The sequence below is a fragment of the Anomaloglossus baeobatrachus genome, chromosome 5, assembly GCF_048569485.1.
Source record: "Anomaloglossus baeobatrachus isolate aAnoBae1 chromosome 5, aAnoBae1.hap1, whole genome shotgun sequence".
In the NCBI taxonomy this organism is placed as follows: domain Eukaryota; kingdom Metazoa; phylum Chordata; class Amphibia; order Anura; family Aromobatidae; genus Anomaloglossus; species Anomaloglossus baeobatrachus.
The window spans coordinates 145,422,363-145,448,661 of record NC_134357.1 but is presented as its reverse complement, the minus strand read 5'-3'; positions in this window follow the sequence as shown (position 1 = coordinate 145,448,661).

Genomic DNA, 26,299 nt, shown 5'->3' with positions numbered 1-26,299 from the left:
CAGCATCAGCCTCCCCATCCCAGCCTTCCCCAGGATCAGCCTCTCTCCTCCCAGCCTCCTCCAGCACGCCATGCTCCTCTGCCGACACTCACAGATCCGATCGCATACACTCACACACACCGACACACACCCGATCGCATACACTCACACACACCCGATCGCATACACTCACGTACACACACATTGACGATATTGCACATAGCGCTCATACTCACAACATCCGGAGATACCACATGCTTCTGACCATGTGATCCTCCGGCAGGTCCTGGAAGGTCACAACAGCACAGTATCGAGGCCGAGAAGCAAGCGATATCGCCGGATGCTGTGAGTGTGTGGATGCGATGTGATGTATGTGTGAGGTGTGTGTGTGAGTGAGTGTGAGCCGGTGTCCACTGGTAACTATGATACACATCGGGTAACCAAGGGACCTTAGTTACCCGATGTGTATAATGTTTACCAGCGTTCACGGCCTCCGTCAAGATCCCAGCATCGCAAGGTTATGTCTGGCGCTGCTGGGATCATGACGGAGCCGGTGTAGAAGCAAGCGATATCCCTGGATGTTGTGAGTGTGTGGATGTGATGTGTGAGGTGTGTGTGAGAGTGAGTGTGATCTGATGTGTGTTTGTGTACTCACCTGGGAATCGGAGCTCCGTGTCAGTTGGGCCAGAGCGAGCGTGCATTGCGTGAGGGGGGCGGGGCCTGCAGAGAGCCGGGGCGAGAGGCCAATCCGTGTGGGGGGGCGGGGCCATGGCGAGCCCAGCGGCCAATCAGCTTTGTGTCACCGTAAGGACACAATTTTCGAGCATGACAGACAGACAGACAGACAGACAGAATAAGGCAATTATATATATAGATAGGGGAAAAGCTATTCCTCCCTATACCTCAAAGCTCCCCAAGCTCAACACTAACAACCAAAAAAAAGGATTAGAAGGCACTCACCAGTTTTGATAAGTCTCTAGCAGCTATGTCAGTTCCTTGCTCTTTTAAGGGAGTGGAATTAGAAAGGACGTGGTTACTTGTTAAAATCAAAATAGTTATCAACTACAAATATCAAACCAAAAAAATGCCATACATAATACCCGACAAATTATTCATGTACATTGCAGAAAGTTACAAAAATACAAGCATATCATTTTTATCATTAAGTCCAAGCGGTCCCATGGCTTCACTTTTAATAATTCATCTTGAGCCGTGGAGGATAACAAAGTTGATTAAACTCCTCCTGTAAAAACAGAAAAATGAGTAGGAGAACAAATAAGATTTCCTTTTTCATAAAATTCGTCTGTGTCATCTGTAAGGCTCATTAGCAAGAAAGCATTGTCTGTGATATTGCCCATAGATGTTTCAAAAGGAATAAAACCTAACGGTCTGATAATTATTGGAGTTTCTGCAGATGAGACAGGCAAACTATTTTCTGACTTATTTTTATAGTGTTTTTTTAAATGCATTTTTCGGCATCATTTAAACAACAAGTCTATTCTGAAATCCGTGAAACTGAATTCTTTGGGAACGCAAAATTAATGCGCGCAGACTGATAAAACATGTACAAGAAGCACATGCAGGTGATAAAAATTCTCTAATGTTTGCTGGGTTAGAAAAAGTTGTTCCCACGGCAGCAGGTGGCAATATACATAAAATCTTACTACAACAGGAATAGGTGGACTATTAAAAAGGGAAGCCATGGGACCGCTTGAACTTAGTGATAAAAACGATATGCTTGTATTCTTGTAACTTTCTGCCATGTACATGAATCATTTGTCGGGTATTATGTATGGCATTTTTTTGGCTTGAATATTTGTAGTTGATAACTATTTTGATTTTAATAGGTAACCACGTCATTTCTAATTCCACTCCCTTAAAAGAGCAAGGAACTGACGTAATCACTAGAGCCTTGTCATAGCGCCGGCTGCCGGTACGAAACAGCTGTCGTCTGTGTGTTGTCCGTGTCTCTCTCCCCCCTCCCTAACATACCTTTTTTACCTGAAGATTAAATAAGACTTTATTGCAAAAAAACTGGGGAGTGCCTTCTACTCCTTTTTTACTTTGATCGTTACATGCTTGATCTTTGAAGTTGCACCGCCAGTCACAGATCCATACTAAGGCTGGAAACACATCTATGCGAGTAAAATCGGTCCGACTGGGCTGAAAAAAACTCGGCTGATTTTAGTTTACGTTAGGTGCAAGTGCAACGCAAGTGCAATGCTATTTCTGAATAAATTAATGATTTGGCTAGCATGTGTAATACGTGTGTAATGCGTGTGTGTTTCTTTTTTTTCCCACCTGCTGTCATCTGCCATTGAGCTCTGCTACATGGCCGCTGACAGCAGACATAGACAGAGCCATGTAGCAGAGCTGAATAGCCGCTGACAGCAGACACAGAGAGCCGCACGATCAGAATTAAGTTGGGTGAATGTCACCCGACTTCATTGTCATCCCGTGGCTCTGTCTGTGTGGCATGGCCCCTGATTTTGAGTCACCGGTGAAGATCTCAAATCCCCTGAGTGACCGCAGTGAGCCGCACGATCAGCGGTGTCGTCACTGAGGTTACCCGCGGCCACAGCCGAAGTCCTGCCGCTGAGAGCAGTGGCCGCGCGTAACCTGAGTGACGTCATCGCTGATAGCGCAACTCACTTCAGTCGCTGCGGGGAGCTCACAGAGAGCGGTTGTGGTCTGTGACCGCTCTCTGTCAGTTTCAGATGTAGCAGAGCTGACAGCGTCGAGGGACCTCTGTGGATTATGTCGGACATGGAAGGGTATTTGGGGACTTGAATCAAGTGGTGAAAGAGCTTGTTTTTTTTGTTATTTATTTCAAATAAAGAATTTTTTGGTGTATGTCTTCATTTTCTTAATCTTACAGATTAATCATGGTAATCAGGTATCTCGGGGAGACGCCTGCCATGATTAATCTAGGACTTAGTGGCAGCTATGGGCTGCTAATATTAACTCCTTATTACCTCGATTGCCAACGCATTAGGGGAATTTGGGATGGCCGGCTACAGTCCCAGAACTGTCGCATCTCATGGATGCGGCTATTCCGGACGGCTGCTGGCTGATATTGTTAGGGTGGGGGGCTCCCGATAACGTGGGGCTCCCCATCCTGAAAATACCAGCCTGCAGCCGTGTGGCTTTACCCTGGCTGGTATTAAAATTGTGGGGACCACATGCCATTTTTTTTTTAAATTATTTATGTATTTTTTTAACTGCATGATATAGACCCGCCCACCGGCATCTGTGATTGGTTGCAGTCAGGCACGCCCCAACGATGAGTGACAGCTGTCTCACTGCAACCAATCATAGGTGCCGGTGGGCGGGGAAAGCAGGGAATACGAGATTGAATAATGAGCGGACGGCTTTTCAAAAGAGAAGCCGCCAGAGCAGTGTGACCGCCGTGCAGCGCCGCGCCGGTGATCGGGGATCAGTGAGTATGAGAAATGGGGAAAAAGGAATAGACCAATGTCGCGGGCGGAGGAGGGGACGCCGCGCTCTCCCACTGCTCGGGTCCGGCTGGCACTGCGGCCTGCTGCTGCTGCTCGGTGGCTCGAGCGATGGGCCAGATCCCGGGGACTCGAGCGGCGCTCCTCGCCCGTGAGTGAAAGGGGATTGGGATTTGGGATAGTTTATTGTCCGTGACGCCACCCACGGTTGTGGTGATTAAGTGGACACCACCGCTGCTCTTTCTGGGGAGCCCGGGAGTGGTGGTATGGAGCAGCCAGTTGTTGGTTTGCCCCTCCGTGGGTAGGGGTGTTGATGATCCCGGGGCCCAGTGATGGGGTTGGTATGGTGGACAGGTGGGTATGGGGCCTGTGGAGGTGCAGGGGCGCAGGTGCAGCGCTGTGCCGCACGGCACGGAGGTACTCACTCAGCCAGTAAACACGACACAGTTCTCGGTAAACAAACGGCTGGTTGGACGGGTCCCTCGCACGGTTACGGTGCTGCGGTTCCCTGCAGTTAGCGGTGACGGTCTCTTCCCTGCACCTATGTAAAGTCTCTTGGTAGCGATGGGTCCCCACCGGTTACCCACTCCTCGGCTTCAATTTGGGCCGAAGGAGCCCTACTTTGCCCGCAGGCGCTGGCCCTGGGAAACTGGTGCCCTGGCGGTGGCGGTGTCTCCCCTTCACGGTCGGGCTGTTGCCTTCAATCAGGACTTGGTTGTTAGGAGACAGAGGTCCCCTTCACTGACGGATTTAGCAAATTATGGCGACTCCTAGCCTTGCCGGGATCCGAAAGGCCCCTGCCCTGGTGCTGACTGTTCTTCGTATACTGCTCCAGTACCGCCGGGTCACCACCCGTCCGCGGTCCTTCCAGCAACCTCCAAACAGTCCCCCTGCAGACAGTCACCGCCGTCTGCTGACCTTGCTGTCTCAGTCCGGGGCACACACCCGGACCAACTTCAGGCTTTACTACTCTCACTTTTCTGTCACTTCAGCCTCTCTCCTTTGCTCCTCTACCACTTCACTTCCTTGTACTTTCACTTCCTTTTCTTAACTGCCTGGTTCTCCCGCCTCCAGGGCTGTGAACTCCTCGGTGGGCGCAGCCAACCGCCTGGCCCACCCCCTGGTGTGGACATCAGCCCCTGGAGGAAGGCAACAAGGATTTTAGATTAGCTTTGGTGTACCTGCAAGGAATGTGGGGTGCATGTGATGTGGTGACCTGTGACCCCTGGCTTGCCCAGGGCGTCACATTCCCCCTTAGCAAAACGCAGACCGTCCTCGGGCTGCCCGTCCAACACCGGTTTTATTTTCCTTTTGTTTTTCTGTAAAATAGAAAAAACGGTAACATATATACAATTTATGGCATCATCCCACATCGGGAGGTTCAGTGCTTAAACGTTGCAAACATTAAACGGTTAACGGTTACGGTCTCCGCTCTCTCCCACCCAAGTAACCTGGCCCTGATGCTGCCCCTAAAACCCAGGCAGCACCCCCTGACCCCAGTCCAGCACAAGTTACCCGAGCAGGATTTGTCCTTCCCCTCCAGAGGGTAGCCACCGGTTCCTGTGGTGGCTGGGCCCCAGCCTGCTCTGCTGTGGGCCCTCCCTCCAACCTGCCTCTCCGGAGGCGATAAATGCGGAAACAGTAATGGTAACACAACCTATTTACAAGCCACTAGCGTCTGTGGTTGCCCTGCAAGTTCACGGGCTTGTCCATAGGAGTTCCTATGCAAAAACTTTTCAAACGGTCCCCACGGGGACAACGGTGCCGGCAACGGCCGGTTTCCAAATCACGGTTGAATCAGGTGACTGTTCGGTAATCATGCATTTTCATCTTTTGCAAAAACTTTTAAACACACTGGTGGTCCCAACGGGGACGGTGCAACGGTGCTCCGCTGCCATTACTCATACTCTTCGGCATCACCTGAGGGAGGGGGCGCGGCGCTCACACGGGACTCCTGGCTGCCCCTTAGCTTAGCGTCCAGCGCGAACCACCCCCTCTCCCCACAGTGCCGGGTGTACTGCACGATGTCGCCCGGCATCAGGTTACGGCCGGGATGGTCCTCAGGCAGGTGGGCATTCACATCCCGCCGGGCTATAAACACTTCGGCCTCCAGGCCCGGTTCATATATAAACCCATAGCCCCGGCGGACATCAAACCGCCTCACCTGCCCTTCGTACAGCGGCCCCCGGACACGGAACGTTGCCTGACGGAGACTCTCTTTTTCCCGGATTGCACGGGCCACCAGCTCCGCTTTCTTTCTCTCCCTCTCACCGATCTCCAGCCCCAACGGTACCGGCTCCCTGTCCCAGTACGGCGCTGCTGCGAGCTCCGGCGCACGGGTCGGGCCCCGCAAGACCTGTTTGACATTGCCCACTGCTGGTACTCTGGGCGACAGGTCCCGCGGTGACGTGGCCTTAGACGCTGCCTTGCATCGGCAACCCGACGCAACCTCAGCCGAGGTGTGGGGGATGGGCACAGGGGCTTTCCGCAGTTGGGCCTTCGGCACGGAGCGGGTCATCGGCTCCGGCTCGGGGACTTTCTCGGGAGACGCCTCCGGTTCGGTTTTCGGGGCTTTCCAGGGCAGCACCTCCGGTCGGCTGCGAGCTCCGGCTACAGGTCGGTCCGCTGGGGCGGACGGGCTGGGTATCGCTACCGGTTGCGGTGGTAGCGGGCCTAGTGGCGGGGTCACGGCTTCCGGGATGGGTGGCGAGGGAAGCAGCAGAGGGAGAGGGTTTGGACCGGGTCCCGCAGCCGCGATGACCGGCCCTTCGAGGGCATCGGGGCGTGGGTCACTCACCCTCCCATCCTCCGCTTCCTCCTCGCGTCTCCACACGGTCGCTATGACGTCCGCCATGTCGGTCTCCCACTCCTCCATGGGGAGCTGCATCTTGACCTGCAGCCTTTGGTAGAGCTGCGCGGTCTGGATCTCCACCCACGCCGCGGTTCCAGGTGCGGGGGCTACGGTGCTGCGGGACGGCATCCACATGCTGCTGGCGGCTTCTCCCAGGAACAAGATGTCTGCAGAGTCCTGGCGTCCCTGCTTTTATAGCTGCGGCTACATGCGACCAGTCGCCATTTCGTCCCCCTTAGCCTCTTTCCGGCCCCTCCTCTATCGGGGCGAGGTTTTGGCCTTCGCGCCTCCGCTACTCGAGAAGACGCTCGAGCGGGAACTTTTCGCGCCAAAGATGGCAACTTCTGAAATTTTCCGGCCGGATACCTCCGGCGGTCACAAGGCGCACCTCTACCCAACGGCAGAGCGGTAAGATCCTGTTCATGATGCCAAGTTGTTGCGGGCGGAGGAGGGGACGGCACGCTCTCCCACTGCTTGGGTCCGGCTGGCACTGCGGTCTGCTGCTGCTGCTCGGTGGCTCGAGCGATGGGCCGGATCCCGGGGACTCGAGCGGTGCTCCTCGCCCGTGAGTGAAAGGGGATTGGGATTTGGGATAGTTTATTGTCCGTGACGCCACCCACGGTTGTGGTGATTAAGTGGTCACCACCGCTGCTCTTTCTGGGGAGCCCGGGAGTGGTGGTATGGAGCAGCCAGTTGTTGGTTTGCCCCTCCGTGGGTAGGGGTGTTGGTGATCCCGGGGCCCAGTGATGGGGTTGGTATGGTGGACAGGCGGGTATGGGGCCTGTGGAGGTGCAGGGGCAGCGCTGTGCCGCACGGCACGGAGGTACTCACTCAGCCAGTAAACACGACACAGTTCTCGGTAAACAAACGGCTGGTTGGACGGGTCCCTCGGACGGTTACGGTGCTGCGGTTCCCTGCAGTTAACGTTGACGGTCTCTTCCCTGCATGTAAAGTCTCTTGGTAGCGATGGGTCCCCACCGGTTACCCACTCCTCGGCTTCAATCTGGGCCGAAGGAGCCCTACTTTGCCCGCAGGCGCTGGCCCTGGGAAACTGGTGCCCTGGCGGTGGCGGTGTCTCCCCTTCACGGTCGGGCTGTTGCCTTCAATCGGGACTTGGTTGTTAGGAGACAGAGGTCCCCTTCACTGACGGATTTAGCAAATTATGGCGACTTCTAGCCTTGCCGGGATCCGAAAGCCCCCTGCCCTGGTGCTGACTGTTCTTCGTATACTGCTCCAGTACCTCCGAGTCACCACCCGTCCGCGGTCCTTCCAGCAACCTCCAAACAGTCCCCCTGCAGACAGTCACCGCCGTCTGCTGACCTTGCTGTCTCAGTCCGGGGCACACACCCGGACCAACTTCAGGCTTTACTACTCTCACTTTTCTGTCACTTCAGCCTCTCTCCTTTGCTCCTCTACCACTTCTCTTCCTTCTACTTTCACTTCCTTTTCTTAACTGCCTGGTTCTCCCACCTCCAGGGCTGTGAACTCCTTGGTGGGCGGAGCCAACCACCTGGCCCACCCCCTGGTGTGGACATCAGCCCCTGGAGGAAGGCAACAAGGATTTTAGATTAGCTTTGGTGTACCTGCAAGGAATGTAGGGTGCATGTGATGTTGTGACCTGTGACCCCTGGCTTGCCCAGGGTGTCACACTGACATGGACAGAGAAAGAGACCGACAGAGAGAGAGAGACCGACCGACAGACCGACCGTCAGAGAGAGAATAGAGGCCGAGAGGGAGAGACCGACCGACATTAATCGCATGTTTCTCAAAACACTGGAAATGAGTGAGGTCTCAATCCCTATAATTGACTGACATTGTGAGACCTCACTCATTTACAGTGTTTTGAGAAACATGCGATTAATGTATTTAGAAAAACGAATGTCACTAGGATGGTGTGAGTGCCGGTCCATGTGACATGCATTTTTTTCACGCTCCCATAGAGTTGCATTGGAGAGACTCTGCGAGAAACTCGCCAAAAAGCAGCTTGCTGCGATTTTTTCTCAGTCCGATTTGGACTGAGAAAAAAAATCGCAGATGAGAGCTGAATTATTGAATAACATGTGTCCGAGTGCAATGCGAGAATTTCTCACATTGCACTACTGCGAGAAAATCGCAAGTAAGAAGCCGGCATAAGGAGTGTTGTGTCTGTTCACCCTGGCAGGTGGAGAAGTGTATTGATTGTGTGACGCCCTGGGCAAGCCAGGGGTCACAGGTAATGACACCACCACACCCTACACCCCAGATAGGTACACCAAAGCTAACCAAAAATCCTTGTTGCCTTCCTCCAGGGGCTGATGTCAACACCAGGGGGTGGGCCAGGCGGTTGGCTCCGCCCACCGAGGAGTTCACAGCCCTGGAGGCAGGAAAACCAGGCAGTTCAGTCTAGGGAGAGTTTGAAGTAAGAAGGAAGTGGTAGAGGAGCAAGTGAGAGGAGTTAAAGTGAAGAGAAAGTGACAGTTGAGAAAGCCTGAAGTTGGTCCGGGTGTGTGCCCCGGACTGAGAACAGCAAGGTCAGCAGACGGCGGTGACCGTCTGCAGGAGCGGCTGATCGGGGGTTGCTGAAAGGACCGTGGACGGATGGTGGCCCGGCGGTACCGGAGCGGTATACAAAGTGAAGCCAGCACCATTGGCAGGGGCCTTTCGGATCCCGGCAAGGCTAGGAGTCGCCGTGAATTTGCCAAATCCGTCAGTGAAGGGGACCTCTGGGTCTCCCAACAACCAAGTCCCGATTGAAGGCAACAGTCCAACCGTTGGAGAGAGACACCGCCACCGCCAGGGCACCAGTTTCTCAGGGCCATATCCAAGCCGGGGAGCGGGTTACCGGTGGGAACCCATCGCTACCAACATCATCTTAGGTGCAGGAGAAGGGACCATCACCGTCAACTACTGGGGAAAAGCAACAGCAGCCGTCCGTGGGAACCGTCTTTCCAGCCGTGTGTTTTACCGAGAACTGTGTCCCCGTCTCAGGCTGAGTGAGTACCACAGTGCCGTGAGGCACAGCGCTGCCCCCGCGTCCCTGCACCCCACCAAGCCCTGCACCGGCCCCCGCCATCCCTCATCACCGACCTCATCACTGGGCCCTGGGACAACTACCCCCTACCCACGGAGGGGAGAACCAACAACTTTGCTGCTCCCTGTCACCGCTCCCGGGATCCCCATACAGAGCAGCGGTGGTGTCCACACAATCACCACGACCGTGGTTGGCGTCACGGACAATAAGCAATCCCAAAAACCAATCCCTTTTCACTCACGGGCGAGGAGCGCCGCTCGAGTCCCCGGGATCCGGCCCATCGCTCGAGCCACCGAGCAGCAGCAGGCCGCAGCAGCAGCGGCAGCCGGACCCGAGCAGTGGGAGAGCGCAGCGTCCCCTCCTCCGCCCGCGACAATTGCTAGCTGGGAGCTGTGCTCGCTTTTTTCCTCCTGACTTTGATGATCAACACTAACAACCAATGGTAAATTAGAATACTCTTACTGTCGCTCTCATTCATTCTCGCCTGGATTATTGTAACTCTTTACTAATTGGTCTCCCTATTACTAAACTCTCCCCTCTCCAATCCATTCTGAATTCCACAGCCAGGATCATTTTCCTCTGCAACCGCTTCACTGATGCCTCTGCTCTTTGCCAGTCATTGCACTGGTTGCTAGTGATGAGCGAGTACGCTTGTCACTACTCGGAACTTGCACGAGTATCACTGTACTCGGGCTACTCGGCGGGGACCGAGTAATCTCGCGATACTCGTGCTGTACTCGTGGTCTTCATCTCTGCATGTTGGCGCTCTTTTGAGAGCCAGCCCACATGCAGGGATTGGCTGGCAGACCACTGCAATGCCACAGCCCTTTTAGTTGTGGAATTGCAGTGATTGGCCGGCCCGCACAGCGTGACCAAGTCTTTATACCGGCGGGCGCGCTGTGCTCTGCACACAGCCATCCAGACAGTCAGTGCAGGGAGAGTGTTGCTGCTTCAGGGAAAGGTTTGCGGCCCTTTATAGTTATTTCTGTAGCAGGGCTGCAAACAGTGTGACCAGAAGTCCTTCTCAGGACTATTGTAGTTGTATACAGGCAGGCAGGGTATAGCCAGGTCGGAATACAGGCTAGTGACCAGAAGAGTCCTTCTCAGGACTATTGTAGTTGTATACAGGCAGGCAGGGTATAGCCAGGTCGGAGTACAGGAGAAGAGTCCTTCTCAGGGCTATTGTTGCTGTATACAGGCAGGGCAGGCAGGCTATAGCCAGGTCGGAATACAGGCTAGTGACCAGAAGAGTCCTTCTCAGGACTATTGTAGCTGTATACAGGCAGGCAGGCAGGGTATATAGCCATTCCTAGTGGTGACCGTATACCAGCCTTCATCATATCTGGGGCTGGTGTACACAGTCTAAAACAGTCCTGATAGTGTCAGACTTCTCAGTAATTGTCGCTCCTAAAACCTGTTAGGTTCTTAGTGCGTCCGTGCATTTAAAAACCGCACGTGTGTGCCTGTCGGTGGCAGCGTACAGGTGCACTTGTGTGCGTTTTGCACAAACTAGTATATAACGCACAAGTCTATTGAATAATACACGTCAGCAGTGTCTGATAGTGTCAAACTTCTCAGTAATTGTCGCTACTAAAAACCTGTTAGATTCTTAGTGCGTCCGTGCGTGCATTTAAAAACCGTACGTGTGTGCCTGTCGGTGGCAGCCTACAGGTGCACTTGTGTGCGTTTTGTACAAACTAGTATATAACGCACAAGTCTAGTGAATAATACACGTCAGCAGTGTCTGATAGTGTCAAACTTCTCAGTAATTGTCGCTCCTAAAAACCTGTTAGGTTCTTAGTGCGTCCATGCTTGCATTTAAAAACCGCACGTGTGTGCCTGTCGGTGGCAGCATACAGGTGCACTTGTGTGCGTTTTGCACAAACTTGGATATAACGCTCAAGTCTAGTGAATACACGTCAGCACAGCATTGCAAAATGCGCAAGGGCGTTGGCAACGAACAAGGAAGTGGACGTGATGGTGGTGCAGGCAGAGGCCGAGGTCGTGTGCAAGCCCTAATTTCGCCACAACAAAGGGCCACATCAACTCGCTCGCACGTCCTGTCCCAAATTCTTGGGGACCGCAGCAGTACACCGCTCTTGAACCAACAGGTTGTTAGTTGGATAGCGAATAATGCTTCTGTCGCGGGCGGAGGAGGTGACGCTGTGCTCTCCCACCGCTCCGGTCCGGCTGCTGCTGCTGCGGCTGCTCGGTGGTGGATCGAGCGGTGGGCCGGATCCCGGAGACTCGAGCAGCGTTCCTCGCCCGTGAGTGAAAAGGGAGGTTGATTGTGGGGATTGGATATATTGTCCGTGACGCCACGCACGGTTGTGGTGATTTTGTGGACACCACCGTTGCTCTAGACGGGGATCCCGGGAGCGGTGACAGGGAGCAGCTTGGTTGGTAGTTCTCCCCTCCGTGGGTAGGGGGTTGGTTGTCCCGGGGCCCGGTGATGGGGTAGGGATGGATGGCAGGCGGGTTGCGGGGCCTGGTGAGGTGCAGGGTCAGCGCTGTGCCGCACGGCACGGGGTTACTCACTCAGCCAGTAATCAGGACACAGTTCTTGGTAAAACACTCGGCTGGATGGACGGGTCCCCCAGACGGCTGCGGTTGTTGTCTCCCTGTAGGTGGTGGTGACTGTCTCTCCCTGCACCTAAGCTTCTGGTTGGTAGCGATGGGTTCCCACTGGTAACCCGCTCCCCGACTTGGATATGGGCCGGAGGAGCCCCTTTTTGCCCGCAGGCGCTGGCCCTGGGAAACTGTTGCCCTTGGCGGTGGCGGTGTCTCCCCTTCACGGTTGTACGGTTGCCTTCTATCGGGACTTGGTTGTTTGGAAACCCAGGAGGTCCCCTTCACTAATGGATTCGGCAAATTCACGGCGACTCCAAGCCTTGCCGGGGTCCGAAAAGCCCCTGCCACTGGTGCTGGCTTCTCTTTGTGTACCGGTCCGGTACCGCCGGGCCACCGCCCGTCCACGGTCCTTATGGTAGACTCCAATCGGCCTCCACTGCAGACGGTCACCACCGTCTGCCAACCTTGCTGTTCAGTCCGGGCCACACACCCGGACTATGTCAGTCAGTTGCTCCACTACTACACTTTGCTCCTCACACTTTCACTGTCCAAACTCTAACTGCTCCTTTTCCCTCCTCCAGGACTGTGAACTCCTTGGTGGGTGGAGACAAACCGCCTGGCTCCACCCCCTGGTGTGGACATCAGCCCCTGGGTAGGCAACAAGGATTTTGTGTTCTGACTTTGATGTGCCTACAGGGAGTGTGGGGTGTGGTGGTGGTGTTACCTGTGGCCCCTGGCTTGTCCAGGGCGCCACACTTCCAGTCAGATTGGCACCACCACAAACACTCTGTCTTCCACACGGTCAAGTGTCAGTAGCCGTGATACTGCACCGCACATTTCAGAACCTGGTCCTCCTTCCTACCACCAGGCCGAGTACACGTCCACAGACATTACTGATCCCACACTTGGACACTCGGAAGAGCTGTTCACATTTCCATTTGCATATTCTGGCCTCTCGCCAGCTCCTGTTGAAGTGGGTCATGAGGAGATCGTATGTAAAGATGCCCAAATATTTGAGCAGCCGCGTTCTCACGAAATTGGCAACGTGTCTCAACAAGGGGTGGACGATGATGAGACACAATTGTCAGGAAGTCAGGAGGAGGAGCAGGGTGCGGAAGAGGAAGACGACGTGGTGGATGATCCAGTAACTGACCCAACCTGGCAGGAGGATATGCAGAGCGAGGACAGCAGTGCACAGGGGGAGGGAGGCGTAGCATCCCAACAGGCAGTAAGAAGCAGGGTGGTGGCCTTAGGCAGAAGTCAGGCAACCGTTCCCCGGAACAACAACACGACACAAGGTGCCTGTACAAATGTTAGGTCTTCCCGAGTCTGGCAGTTTTTCAAGTTGGCTCCAGATGATTCTAAAAAGGCCATTTGCAACACCTTCCATGCCAGCATCAGCAGGGGTACCAAAACTAGCAGCCTGACCACCACCAGCATGATCAGGCACATGTCAGCCAAGCACCCGACTTTGTGGGATGTACAACAGAGTCGAGGAGCAGTGCTTGCTGATGTCACTGCTACGTCTATGCTTGTTGTGCATGCGAGCCAATCCCCTGTCCATGCTGCCTGCGAACAAGCCTCCTCCGGCCCTGCACCTGCAGTTGCCCACGCAGAAAAAACACCATCATCAAGCACGTCCTTGTCCCAGCGCAGCGTTCAGTTATCCAGTCAGCAAACCTTTGAACGCAGGCGCAAATACACTGCCAACGCCCCACATGCCACACTTCTAAATTCTAACATTTCGCGACTGCTTGCGCTGGAAATGTTGTCTTTTAGGCTGGTGGAGACAGAAGCATTCCGCGACCTGATGGCGGCAGCTGTCCCACGTTACTCGGTCCCCAGCCGCCACTATTTCTCCCGGTGTGATGTCCCCGCATTGCATAACCACGTGTCACAAAACATCACACGTGCCCTGAACAACTCTGTTTCAGCCAAAGTCCACCTAACCACAGACACGTGGACAAGTGCTTGTGGGCAAGGCCGCTACATCTCGTTGACGGCACACTGGGTTAATATTGTGGAAGCTGGGACCCAGTCTGAGCGAGGGACGGAACACGTCCTTCCCACACCAAGGTTTGCAGGCCCTACCTCAGTCAGGGTTTCACCCACATTCTACAGCTCCGGAATGTCATGCTCCTCAGCCTCCCCCTCCTGCGCATCCTCATCCACTTTACCCTCCACACCAGTCCCAAGCTTGAAGCACTGCAGCACTGCCTCGGCGAAGCGGCAACAGGCTGTGCTGAAGCTAATCTGCATAGGTGACAAACCCCACAATGCAGAAGAGGTGTGGACAGCTCTGAAACAGCAGGCAGATCACTGGCTCACACCTCTGAACCTAAAGCCAGGAAAGGTCGTGTGTGACAATGGCCGGAACCTGGTGGCGGCTTTGAGGCGAGGCCAGCTGACACATGTTCCATGCGTGGCCCATGTGCTCAACCTTGTGGTTCAGCGGTTTCTAAAGTCATACCCAGAGCTGTCTGATCTGCTGGTAAAAGTTTGCCGCCTGTCTGCACATTTTCGAAAGTCACCTACTGCTTCAGCCGGCCTTGCCGGCTTTCAGCGTCGTTTGCATCTTCCGGCTGGTGTGTAATGTCCCCATGCGTTGGAATTCAACTCTGCACATGTTGGTCAGGATATGTGAGCAGAAGAGGGCAGTTGTTGAGTACCTGCATCACTTAAGCCGTCGGGAAATGGGTCAAACTCCACACATAACATCTGAGGAGTGGAGATGGATGTCCAACCTATGTACCATCCTCCAAAACTTTGAGGACTCCACCAAGATGGTGAGCGGCAATGACGCCATTATTAGCGTCACCATACCGCTTCTCTGCCTTCTAAAACGGTCTCTGCTCAAAACAATCATGATGCATTGCAGGCGGAGCGTGATGAGTTGGAGCAAGACACAGTAGTGGGTGTGGGTGATAACACACAGCCCAGCCTCGTTTCATCACAACGTGCAGTGGAGGACTATGACGAGGAGGAGGATGAAGACATGGAGCAACTCTCCGGCCAAATTGAGGATATGACATGCACACCAGTCATATCCTTGGTTCAGCGTGGCTGGCCAGAGGACAGGGTAGATGAGGAGGAAGAGGAGGAGGAGGAGGACAGCATGTTCAGTCATGGTGTTGGTCAGGATACTAAAGTGATGGCTGTTAAGAGTCTGGCGCACATGGCTGACTTTATGGTAAGCTGCCTGTCTCATGACCCTCGCGTTAAGAACATCTTGGCCAACAATCATTACTGGTTGGTAACACTGTTAGACCCACGCTACAAGGAGAACTTTATGTCTCTTATTCCTGAGGCGGAGAGGTCAGCCAAAATGCAGGAGTTCCGGAAGGCCATAGTCACGCAAGTAGGCAAAGCATTCCCCTCACAAAACGCTAGCGGCATAGGTCAGGAATCAGTGGACAACCAAGGCGTACAGCCGAGAGGGGCACAAGTCCAATCCGCCAGAGGTAGGGGAACAGTCTTTAAGATGTGGGACAGTTTTCTCAGCCCCTCACGTACCACAGCCCCTGAGGTGCGGGGTAGTGCCACAAGAAATCCTAAGTTTGGCCAGATGCTCAAGGAGTACCTTGCAGATCGAACAACTGTACTCCGACATTCCTTTGTGCCTTACAATTATTGGGTATCCAAGCTGGACACATGGCATGAATTGGCTCTCTACGCCTTGGAAGTCCTGGCCTGCCCTGCCACTAGCATTTTGTCAGAGCGTGTTTTTAGTGCCGCAGGTGGAATCATTACAGATAAACGCACCCGCCTGTCAACTGAAAATGCTGACAGGCTGACTCTGATCAAGATGAACAAGGGTTGGATTGGGCCAGACTTCACCACACCACCAGCAAATGAGAGCGGAATTTAAATTTTGTAACCGGAATTTGCCATGTACCTCCACTCACCCATGGGTACACACTTCTGGACTTTGGCTAATCGCTGGACTGCTCCTCCTTCTCCTCATGCACCACCATGATGACCGTTACAATAGTTAGGCCGTTGTTTCAGGTATACCCCCAGTGGTAAATTTTTTCTTTCAGAATGGGCATTACAACGACAGGAGACCTGCTCCTTTGCAATGGGAACAATGTTTTGAGGCCCTCATGCACGTCTCTATCCAGGGACAATGTGGAGCCTCCCAATTTTTTGCTGCCCTGCCAAAGGGCTATACTACAATAGACCCACTTCCTTACAATGGGCACTTCAGGTTTACAGGCCATCATGCACGTCTCTATCCAGGGACAATGTGGAGCCTCCCAATTTTTGGCTGCCCTGCCAAAGGGCTATACTACAATAGACCCACTTCCTTACAATGGGCACTTCAGGTTTACAGGCCATCATGCACGTCTGTATGCAGGGGCATTGGTGAACCTCACAATTTTGGACTGCCCTGGTAAAGGAAAATACTACAAAGACTCACTTCCTCAAAATGGGCACATTAGACCAAAGAGGCCTTCATGTACGTCTCTTCTCAGGGACATCGGAGTGCCACACAATGTTTTCACATAAAATCTTTCATGTAATCTCAAAAAGTAACATACACCAGCTCTATCTCACTATTGGGTATGTGCCCTTAACATTTCCACCATGAAAATTCATTTTGGTGTCATTTTGGACGGTTTTCTGGCGAGTCCGTAAAAATGGCGTAAAACTCGGATAAAATTGTTCATAGCTGTGACTTTTGAGTGATAAATGCTTCAAGGGGTCTTCCTCATGCTGTTGCCATGTCATTTGAGCACTCTTCTGAGACTTTTGGGACATTTTTAGGGTTTCTACATGCTGCCGGGGGGTCATTTCATAAAAATACTCGGGTCTCCCATAGGATAACTTTGGGCTCGGTGCTCGGGCCGAGTACACGAGTATCTTGGGATGCTCGGCCCGAGCCTCGAGCACCCGAGCTTTTTGGTTCTCGCTCATCACTACTGGTTGCCTATCCGTTACAGAATCCAATATAAACTTATCACTCTCACTTACAAAGCTCTCCACGGTTCCGCATCACTCTACATCTCCTCCCTCAATCTCTGTCTATCACCCCACCTGTGCCCTCCGCTCTGCTAATGACTTAAGTCTGACATCCTCAACAATTCGAACCTCCCACTGCTGTCTTCAAGATTTGTCACGAGCTGCGCCTATGCTCTGGAACACACTACCAAGAGAAATCCGATTAATTCCCAACATCCACACCTTTAAGCGGGCCCTAAAAACGCATTTCTTCAGACTAGCCTATCAACTCACTGCCCTGATCTAATCTAGTCCCTTTCTGCCGTTCAAAAAAATTTACTTCCAGTTCTCGTCCCCTGTACCTGTATAAATTCTCACCGACGGGTTCATGCAGCTGCTTTTGAATACCCTATTAAATCGATGGCTGGACCATATATGACAACAAGCTTTTCTTCCCCCATTCACCTTTTGTGCCTCCCCTATTTCCTCATAGACTGTAGCTTACGAGCTGGGCCCTCACTCCTCCTGGTATCTTAAATATGTTATTTTGTATTGTCTTATATTGCCTGTACATGTCCCCTCTTAATTGTAAAGCGCTGCGGAATATGTTGGCGCTATAGAAATAAAACTTATTATTATTAGAATAGATCCACACATATAGGAGCGGAAACAAGGATAATATTAAAATAGATTTTATTGAAAATTATTAAAATCATTAAAAAAGAGAGAATATACAGGAAGCACGTATGGGGGACCGTGCAGCATACAGGGCAAACATAGATCAAACTACATAAATAGGATAATTATATCCTGATACAAAAAAGTCAGTTAGGTGTAAAATATATTACATATACCAGTATAATAAATACATAAATACACTGCTTAAATAGTAAAATAACAGTGCAAATATAAAAAGATAGAAAAAGCACCAGAGACTATATACCATCCAAAAAAAAGAAATAATATATTAAGTGAATACAAGTGTATAAAGGATGTATATAGACCAAAGTGACTAGTGCTTTTGTAAAAAAAAATACCCTGTGTAAATATCAATACCAATAGAATGTAAATAATTATTTCAACCTGTATTCTATGTTATGTCCACCAGATGTCACCAAAGTACAATAAGCACAATAAGGAATTAACAACAAGGTCTGAAATTAATATTCACTGCTAATAAAATTCAAAACAACATTTGAGGAGCAAGGATTGTCCACAAAAAAACAGTGATTTCAATAAGTTTTATTTCTGAATAATTCATAAAAATATGCATATCAATGTTAAAATCAATAATAATAATAATAATGATGCTTCAACATGCTCCCTGAGGAAGAATACTGGAAACATATGTCGGAGTAGAGGGACGGTATAGCACTTGCACTTTTGGTAATTACCATTATTATTACTTTTAAGCACTTTAGCACCTTCTTTCTTGAACACTTGGCTGTATCTTGTTGTTTATCTTTATCTTTATTCCTGATCTCGGAGCTGACAGCCTGTGTATGCATATGCACTTGTAAGCACATTAGCACTTTTACTTTTTGTAGCTAATTAATCTTGCTATATGCAGCTGAATAGCTGAACATTAAGCCGTATTTTTCTGTATATTTTTTCCTGACATCTTATTCCTTTGTAACTCTGGAGCTGATAGTTTCTATATGTATGCACACTTATAAGCACGTTAGCACCCCTTTTTTTTTTTTTTTTTTTTTTTAAGTCAAGCAACTTTGCTATATTCAGCTAAATAGCTGAACACTATACTGTGCTTTGCTATTCACCTTGTTGCTTATCTTTATCTTTATCTTTATTCTTGATCTCGGAGCTGACAGCCTGTGTATGCATATGCACTTGTAAGCACATTAGCACCTTTACTTTTTGTAGCTAATTAATCTTGCTATATGCAGCTGAATAGCTGAATAAGCACTTTGGCACCTTATTTAACAACTTTTTCTGCTTATTATTTTGTAATATACAGCTGAATTTTTCTTATTCTGCTCTTTTTTCTTTTATTGAGATCGGTTTTTGCCATTTGGCTTGAATATTTTTAAAGGTATTTTGGCTGATTAGTTTCTTCCTTCTTACAACTTTCATGCGATCTAAATTGCAGGTCTGTATATTACACTCTGTATTTTGAGACTTTTTGGTCATTATTGTGCTTATATTTAAAGATCTTTACTGAATTAGGCTTTAGTCTTACATTTTCATGTGACTTTTATCAAAATCAGCACTTTGCACATTGCATCTTATTTTTTACTTTTATTTTTGATTTATTTAGTGATTGTTTCACCCCTATTTTCACAATAATTTTTTGAGTAATATAGTCTTATGCACATTGTGTGTTCTTAATTTTTACATGATTCACACACTATTTTACCTTGAGTATTATTGTTATTAATTTTTTATAAAGTCACACGTAGATGTTTGTTATCCATTGGCCTAAAATTTATTTTTTTTTAAAAAAAAAGTAGTAATTATTGTTTTTATAAGCGCATGAAGGTTTTAATAAGGATATTTAACCTGTATATATATAAAAATTTGGAATACATTGTTTTATGTTATTCAATCTAAATTTGATAAACAGTTCGGCTTTGTATATACTTTGGTGCACGTTTTATAGTTATTTTTATATTTTTGCTTATATATCGTCCCTCATGTTGAAGCATCATTATTATTATTATTATTATTGATTTTAACATTGATATGCATATTTTTATGAATTATTCAGAAATAAAACTTATTGAAATCACTGTTTTTTTGTGGACAATCCTTGCTCCTCAAATGTTGTTTTGTACAATAAGGAATTGTAGCATTGACGCTTGATTTGTTATACTTTGGTGCCGTCTTGTGGATATAATATAGAATACAGGTTGAAATATTTACATAGTATTTTTTACAAAAGGACTAGTCACTTTGGTCTATAAACTGTACATCCTTTATACACTTGTATGCACTTTATATACCATCTAAAAAAATTAAATAATATATTGTCTCTGGTGCTTTTTCTTTTGTATCCTTTTATAGCCTGCTGGCAGCCCGCACAAACTCAGGCTGCCGGCCGCCGCTCAGAGAGACAAGCTGCCGGCAGCCCGCACAGAGAAGCAAGCTGCCGGCAGTTCGCACAGAGAGACAAGTTAAGCAAGCATTGTTGACCTTAGGGAGATCAACATATCCTTTTATAGCCTGCTGGCAGCCCGCACAAACTCAGGCTGCCGGCCGCCGCACAGAGAGACAAGCTGTCGGCCGCCCGCACAGAGAAGTCAGCTGCCGGCCGCCCGCACAGAGAATCAAGCTGCCGGCCGCCCGCACAGAGAAGTCAGCTGCCGGCCGCCCGCACAGAGTCAGGCTGCCGGCAGCCCGCACAGAGAAGCAAGCTGCCGGCAGTTCGCACAGAGAGTCAGGCTGCCGGTCGCCTTAACATAAAGTCAGGCTGCCGGCCGCCGCACAGAGAGGCAAGCTGCCGGCCGCCCACTCATAGAGGCCAGCTGCCGGTCGCCTGCACAGAGAGACAAGCTGCCGGCAGCCCGCACAGAGAGACGAGCTGCCGGTCGCCTGCACAGAGTAAGGCTGCCGGTAGCCCGCACAGAGAAGCAAGCTGCCGGCAGTTCGCACAGGGAGACAAGCTGCCGGCCGCCCGCACAGAGAAGCCAGCTGCCGGTCGCCCGCACAGAGTCAGGCTGCAAGCCGCAAGCACAGAGATGCAAGCTGCCGGCCGCCCGCACATAGAGGCAAGCTGCCGGTCGCACACACAGTACGAGGTCAGTGTAACGTCCCACTCACACACACACACACACACACAGTACGAGGTCAGTGTAACGTCCCACACACACACACAGTACGAGGTCACTGTAACGTCCCACACACACACACACAGTACGAGGTCAGTGTAACGTCCCACACACAGTACGAGGTCAGTGTAACGTCCCACACACACACAGTACGAGGTCAGTGTAACGTCCCACACACACACAGTACGAGGTCAGTGTAACGTCACACACACAGTATGAGGTCAGTGTAACGTCCCCCACACACACACACACACACACACAGTACGAGGTCAGTGTAACGTCCTCACACACACACAGTACGAGGTCAGTGTAACGTCCCACACACACACACACACACAGTACGAGGTCAGTGTAACGTCCCACACACACACACACACACACAGTACAAGGGCAGTGTAACGTCACAGACACAGTACGAGGTCAGTGTAACGTCCCACACACACAGTACAAGGTCAGTGTAACGTCCCACACACACACAGTACGAGGTCAGTGTAACGTCCCACACACACACAGTACGAGGTCAGTGTAACGTCACACACACACACAGTACGAGGTCAGTGTAACGTCCCACACACACACACAGTACGAGGTCAGTGTAACGTCACACACACACACACAGTACGAGGTCAGTGTAACGTCTCACACACACATACACACAGTACGAGGTCAGTGTAACGTCCCACACACACAGTACGAGGTCAGCGTAACGTCACACACACACACACACAGTACGAGGTCAGTGTAACGTCCCACACACACACACAGTACGAGGTCAGTGTAACGTCCCACACACACACACACAATACGAGGTCAGTGTAACACACACACACAGTACGAGGTCAGCGTAACGTCACACACACAGTACGAGGTCAGTGTAACGTCACACACACAGTACGAGGTCAGTGTAACGTCACACACACACACAGTACGAGGTCAGTAACGTCTCTCACACATGCACACACACACACACAGTAACGAGGTCAGCGTAACATCCCACACACAGTACGAGGTCAGTGTAACGTCCCACACACACACAGTACGAGGTCAGTGTAACGTGACACACACCGTACGAGGTCAGTGTAACGTGACACACACACAGTACGAGGTCAGCGTAACGTCACACACACACAGTACGAGGTCAGCGTAACGTCACACACACACACACACAGTACGAGGTCAGTGTAACGTCCCACACACACAGTACGAGGTCAGCGTAATGTCCCCCACACACACACACAGTACGAGGTCAGTGTAACGTCCCACACACACACAGTACGAGGTCAGTGTAACGTCACACACACACACACACAGTACGAGGTCAGTGTACCATCACACACACACACACACAGTACGAGGTCAGTGTAACGTCACACACACACACACACAGTACGAGGTCAGTGTAACGTCCCACACACACACACACACAGTACAAGGTCAGTGTAACGTCACACACACACACACAGTACGAGGTCTCAGTGTAACGCGTCACACACACACACACACAGACTGCCGGCAGCCCGCACAGAGAGACAAGCTGCCGGCCGCCTGCACAGAGAAGCCAGCTGCCGGTCGCCCGCACAGAGTCAGGCTGCCGGCCGCCCGCAGAGAAAGGCAAGCTGCCTGGTGCCTGCACAGAGTCAGGCTGCCGGCTGCCGCACAGATAGGCAAGCTGCCGGCCGCCCGCACAGAGAAGCCAGCTGCCGGTCGCCCGCACAGTCAGGCAAGCTGCCGGTCGCCTGCACAGAGTCAGGCTGCCGGCCGCCCGCACAGAAAGGCAAGCTGCCTGGTGCCTGCACAGAGTCAGGCTGCCGGCCGCCGCACAGATAGGCAAGCTGCCGGCCGCCCGCACAGAGAAGCCAGCTGCCGGTCGCCCGCACAGTTAGGCTGCCGGCAGCCCGCACAGAGAAGCAAGCTGCCGGCAGTTTGCATAGAGAGACGAGCTGCCGGTCGCCCGCACAGAGTAAGGCGGGCTTTGCACACTATGACATCGCAGGTGGGGTCAATTTGAAAGTGACGCACATCCTGTGTAAAGCCTGGATGATACGATTAACGAGCGCAAAAGCGTCGTAATCGTATCATCGGTGCAGCGTCGGCGTAATCCATAATTACGCTGACGCGACGGTCCGATGTTGTTCCTCGCTCCTGCGGCAGCACACATCGCTGTGTGTGAAGCCGCAGGAGCGAGGAACATCTCCTACCGGCGTCACCGCGGCTTCCGTAGGATATGCGGAAGGAAGGAGGTGGGCGGGATGTTTACATCCCGCTCATCTCCGCCCCTCCGCTCCTATTGGCCGCCTGCCATGTGACGTCGCAGTGACGCCGCAAGACCCGCCCCCTTAATAAGGAGGCGAGTCGCCGGCCAGAGCGACGGTCGCAGGGCAGGTGAGTGCATGTGAAGCCGGCGTAGCGATAATTTTCGCTACGCCAGCTTTCACAAGATATTGTACCTGCGGCGGGGGCGGGGGACTATCGCGTGCGACATCGCAGCATCGGCTTGCGATGTCGCAACGTGCAAAGCCCGCCTTAGGCTGTCGGTAGCCCGCACAGAGAAGCAAGCTGCCAGCAGTTCGCAGAGAACCAAGCTTACGGTTGCCCGCACAGAGTCAGGCTTCCGGCAGCCCACACAGAGTCAGGCTGCCGTCGTCCGCACAGAGAGTCTTGCTGCCGGCCGTCCGCACAGAGAGGCAAGCTGCCGGCTGCTCGCACGTAGAGACAAGCTGCCGGCCACCCGCACATAGAGGCAAGCTGCCGGCGTTAATGTTGGCCATAAATTTACTGTGATGCAATCTAATAATCGTGCATCTACCTTAAACTGTCTGCAGTCCAAATTATGAGTCAATTGTGGTAGCATGCATACCACTCTCTTTCATACACACCAGAGATGTACTCGGATATGAATAGAAAGTAAGACTGCTTTAATACGGAAGTTGGACAAGCATTTAAACTGACTTATTGGCTAGGTGCCAAGAATACGTAACACGTCTCCTATTGGATAAAGTAGAACAGCTTATTCTGTGATATACAATATACTGTAATGTGCTTGCTTCCTCATTTATATTAAGCAATGTCAGCATGATTCACTCATCACATGAAAAGTCCAGACTGTCTGAGACTGTGTACCTCACCTAGTTCTGCATTCAGACATAAGAATCAAACAGCGTCTTAAATCCTGGTTTTTGGATATCTTCATATATACTCCAAATAGTTCATAATCTTGTCCTTAACAGTCCCCCCCCTTTGGAGATAGCCAAAAGTCTTTCCTTACTTTCCCAAGTCTATTGATCTGTCCTAATGCCGATGGTTACCTCACTCACATACGAGATGCCTGATCCCTTGTGGAAGAATCTTCCCACCCAACAAATTATGCATAGGAAGCCAGATCCTGACCGTATTCTCTAGACTGTCCTCATGGCTATGTTCCGCTGGCACACGTTATTCAGGAAGGGGAAACGTGGCAGTAGTCCTCTAATTGGCTAATATTTATCAGGGTTGGTTTCACTCAGAGTCTCATGCTCCTCAGTCCTCAGGCGGTAATGGTGGGACATCATCAAAGGTGGGATGCACAGTCGTCTTCTGGTCCACATGCTTAGATATCATCGTCCTGGCACAAAGTATCAGGTAAAAAAAGGGAGGACAGCCATCTCCTGGTCTCAGGTCCGACATCTCTTTGTAGTGGAATGCATGGATCTTCGTCCGAAAGAAAAAGAGTGAGAGAAGAGAGAGGAAGAGAGAGAGAAAGATTGAGAAGAGAGGAAGAGAGAGAAAGAGAGAAAAAGAGAGAGGAAAAGAGGAGAGAGAGAAAAAGAGAAAAAGAAAAGAGAAAAATCTAGATCTGGTTGGATCTGGAGGAGAAAACTCAAAAACGTATATTAGGCAAATGTCTAGTTAAGCAAACAACAAGCTTAGTTGAAGTATCTGGGAGTACTTCTAAACAGGATTTCATAGGGTCTCAACCTAGTGGTCCCTGCTGGGGTGTGTCTGACACTGAACAATTCAAGGGGAAGACTCTCATGCCCTTGCTTTCTACACTGCCCTATCCTCCCAACCTTCCCTCTATTCTGTGGCTGGTATGGGGTGTGTAGAGTCAGTTCTGTGTCTAAGGCCTGCCATATCTCTTTGGCTGGCAGTGAAAGCAGGTCACTAGCCACTTGCTATGGTCTCCGGGAGCCCACAGCTGCACCCTATCTCAGTCCTCTTCTTCTTCTGAGACTTGCTCTTGTAGGGTCAGGACAATGTTTTCTCAAGATTTTCCATCTTTCCTTGCTCCTTCAGATTGGGGTCATTCAAAAGGCACAGATTGACTGACTGTTTCTTTGGTAAGTGGTCTTGGGGCTTCTTTGGATGTTCTGTCAGTGAGGGCACTTCTCACTGCTCCCCTATACTCCTCCAATGTAGGCCTCAACCCTGCTCACCGCGACTGGCAATTGCAAAGCTTCCATCAGTTCTTCTATGGCCTCATGGCGGTGTACAGTTCCATTGGCGGTGATCAAGTCTCTTGTCTGCCATACAGAGTAGATGTTGGCTGCCATCTTGCAGGCTTCAGTGAGAGTCCATACCTCTGCTTCTTTTGCAGACAGGCATGCGGGTAGCGATTGTTCTATCAGCACAGCGTCTTCTGCTACCACCACCATACTTGTGTGGAACCGTCTTCTTGATGCACATTGTGATCCATCCGCAAAGGGGTTAAGTCAGGGTCCAAAGGTGTATCCGTCACTGTATCGAATCCAGAGTTTCCTCAGCTATGCCAGAGTCGACTACCTCTTCCACCAAGGTGTCAGAGGTGGGACACTCCCCCCTTGGAAGAGGGAGAAGTTTAGCAGGATTAAGGACCGCACACCAGGAGATGGTGACTTTCTCAGGGAGCAATGATGTCATACAGGCATTGATCTTCAACTGGTGCTTTAGGTAAGTGTTCAATCTGGCTGAGTAGTATTCAAAGGGCTGCTGTCTTCCTCCATGCCAAACGGGTAGAATGACTTCTGGGCTGGAGATGACGTGATGATACTTTTCGGGTGACTGTGAATGCAGCACATCCGTATGCGGGGTGATCTTGTAAGCTGCTAGATTCATCTCCATACGTCTTGCCACTTGAAGATGTAATCATCAGGTGTTACCAGGTGTTACCAGCTGTAGTTTGTTTGCATATGGGCTCTCGGAGACCTGATACAAAGGACTATACCCAGGTTTGTAAGAAAGGGCAATGGGTGTAACTTGGGGTCAGGAGAATACTCAAATTCTAAAACTAAGATCCCCTAAAACCCCGGGTAAAGAGAAGAGAGCACAAGAGGGTTTGGAAACTAGCAAGCAGCACCCCCTGACTACATATACACAAGTAGAAATAGCGGTGGAGCATGCCTACTCTACCTGTTCTGTTCTGACCGTGTAACTGGGGACCCTGGACTCTCCCTCATCCCGACAGTAGACCTAATGGTGGTCAGGGCCGAGCCTCCAGCGTATCCCTATCTCCTGTCAGACCCTGCAAACTAAGAAGGATTACTGGGTGGTGCCAACAAAAACCCTAATATATGCTAACTCCTGATGATCAAAGTCCCCTTAGGACCACATGATCCTCCACTCTCTATACCAGGGAACTTTTGTGCAATATACCAGGCAGGATAACAATACAAGCGAGAATATCTCAAAATTAGGCTAAGTAACAACTGCCATAGGCAGAAAAATATTCACTGTCCACCAGGACTAATAGTGA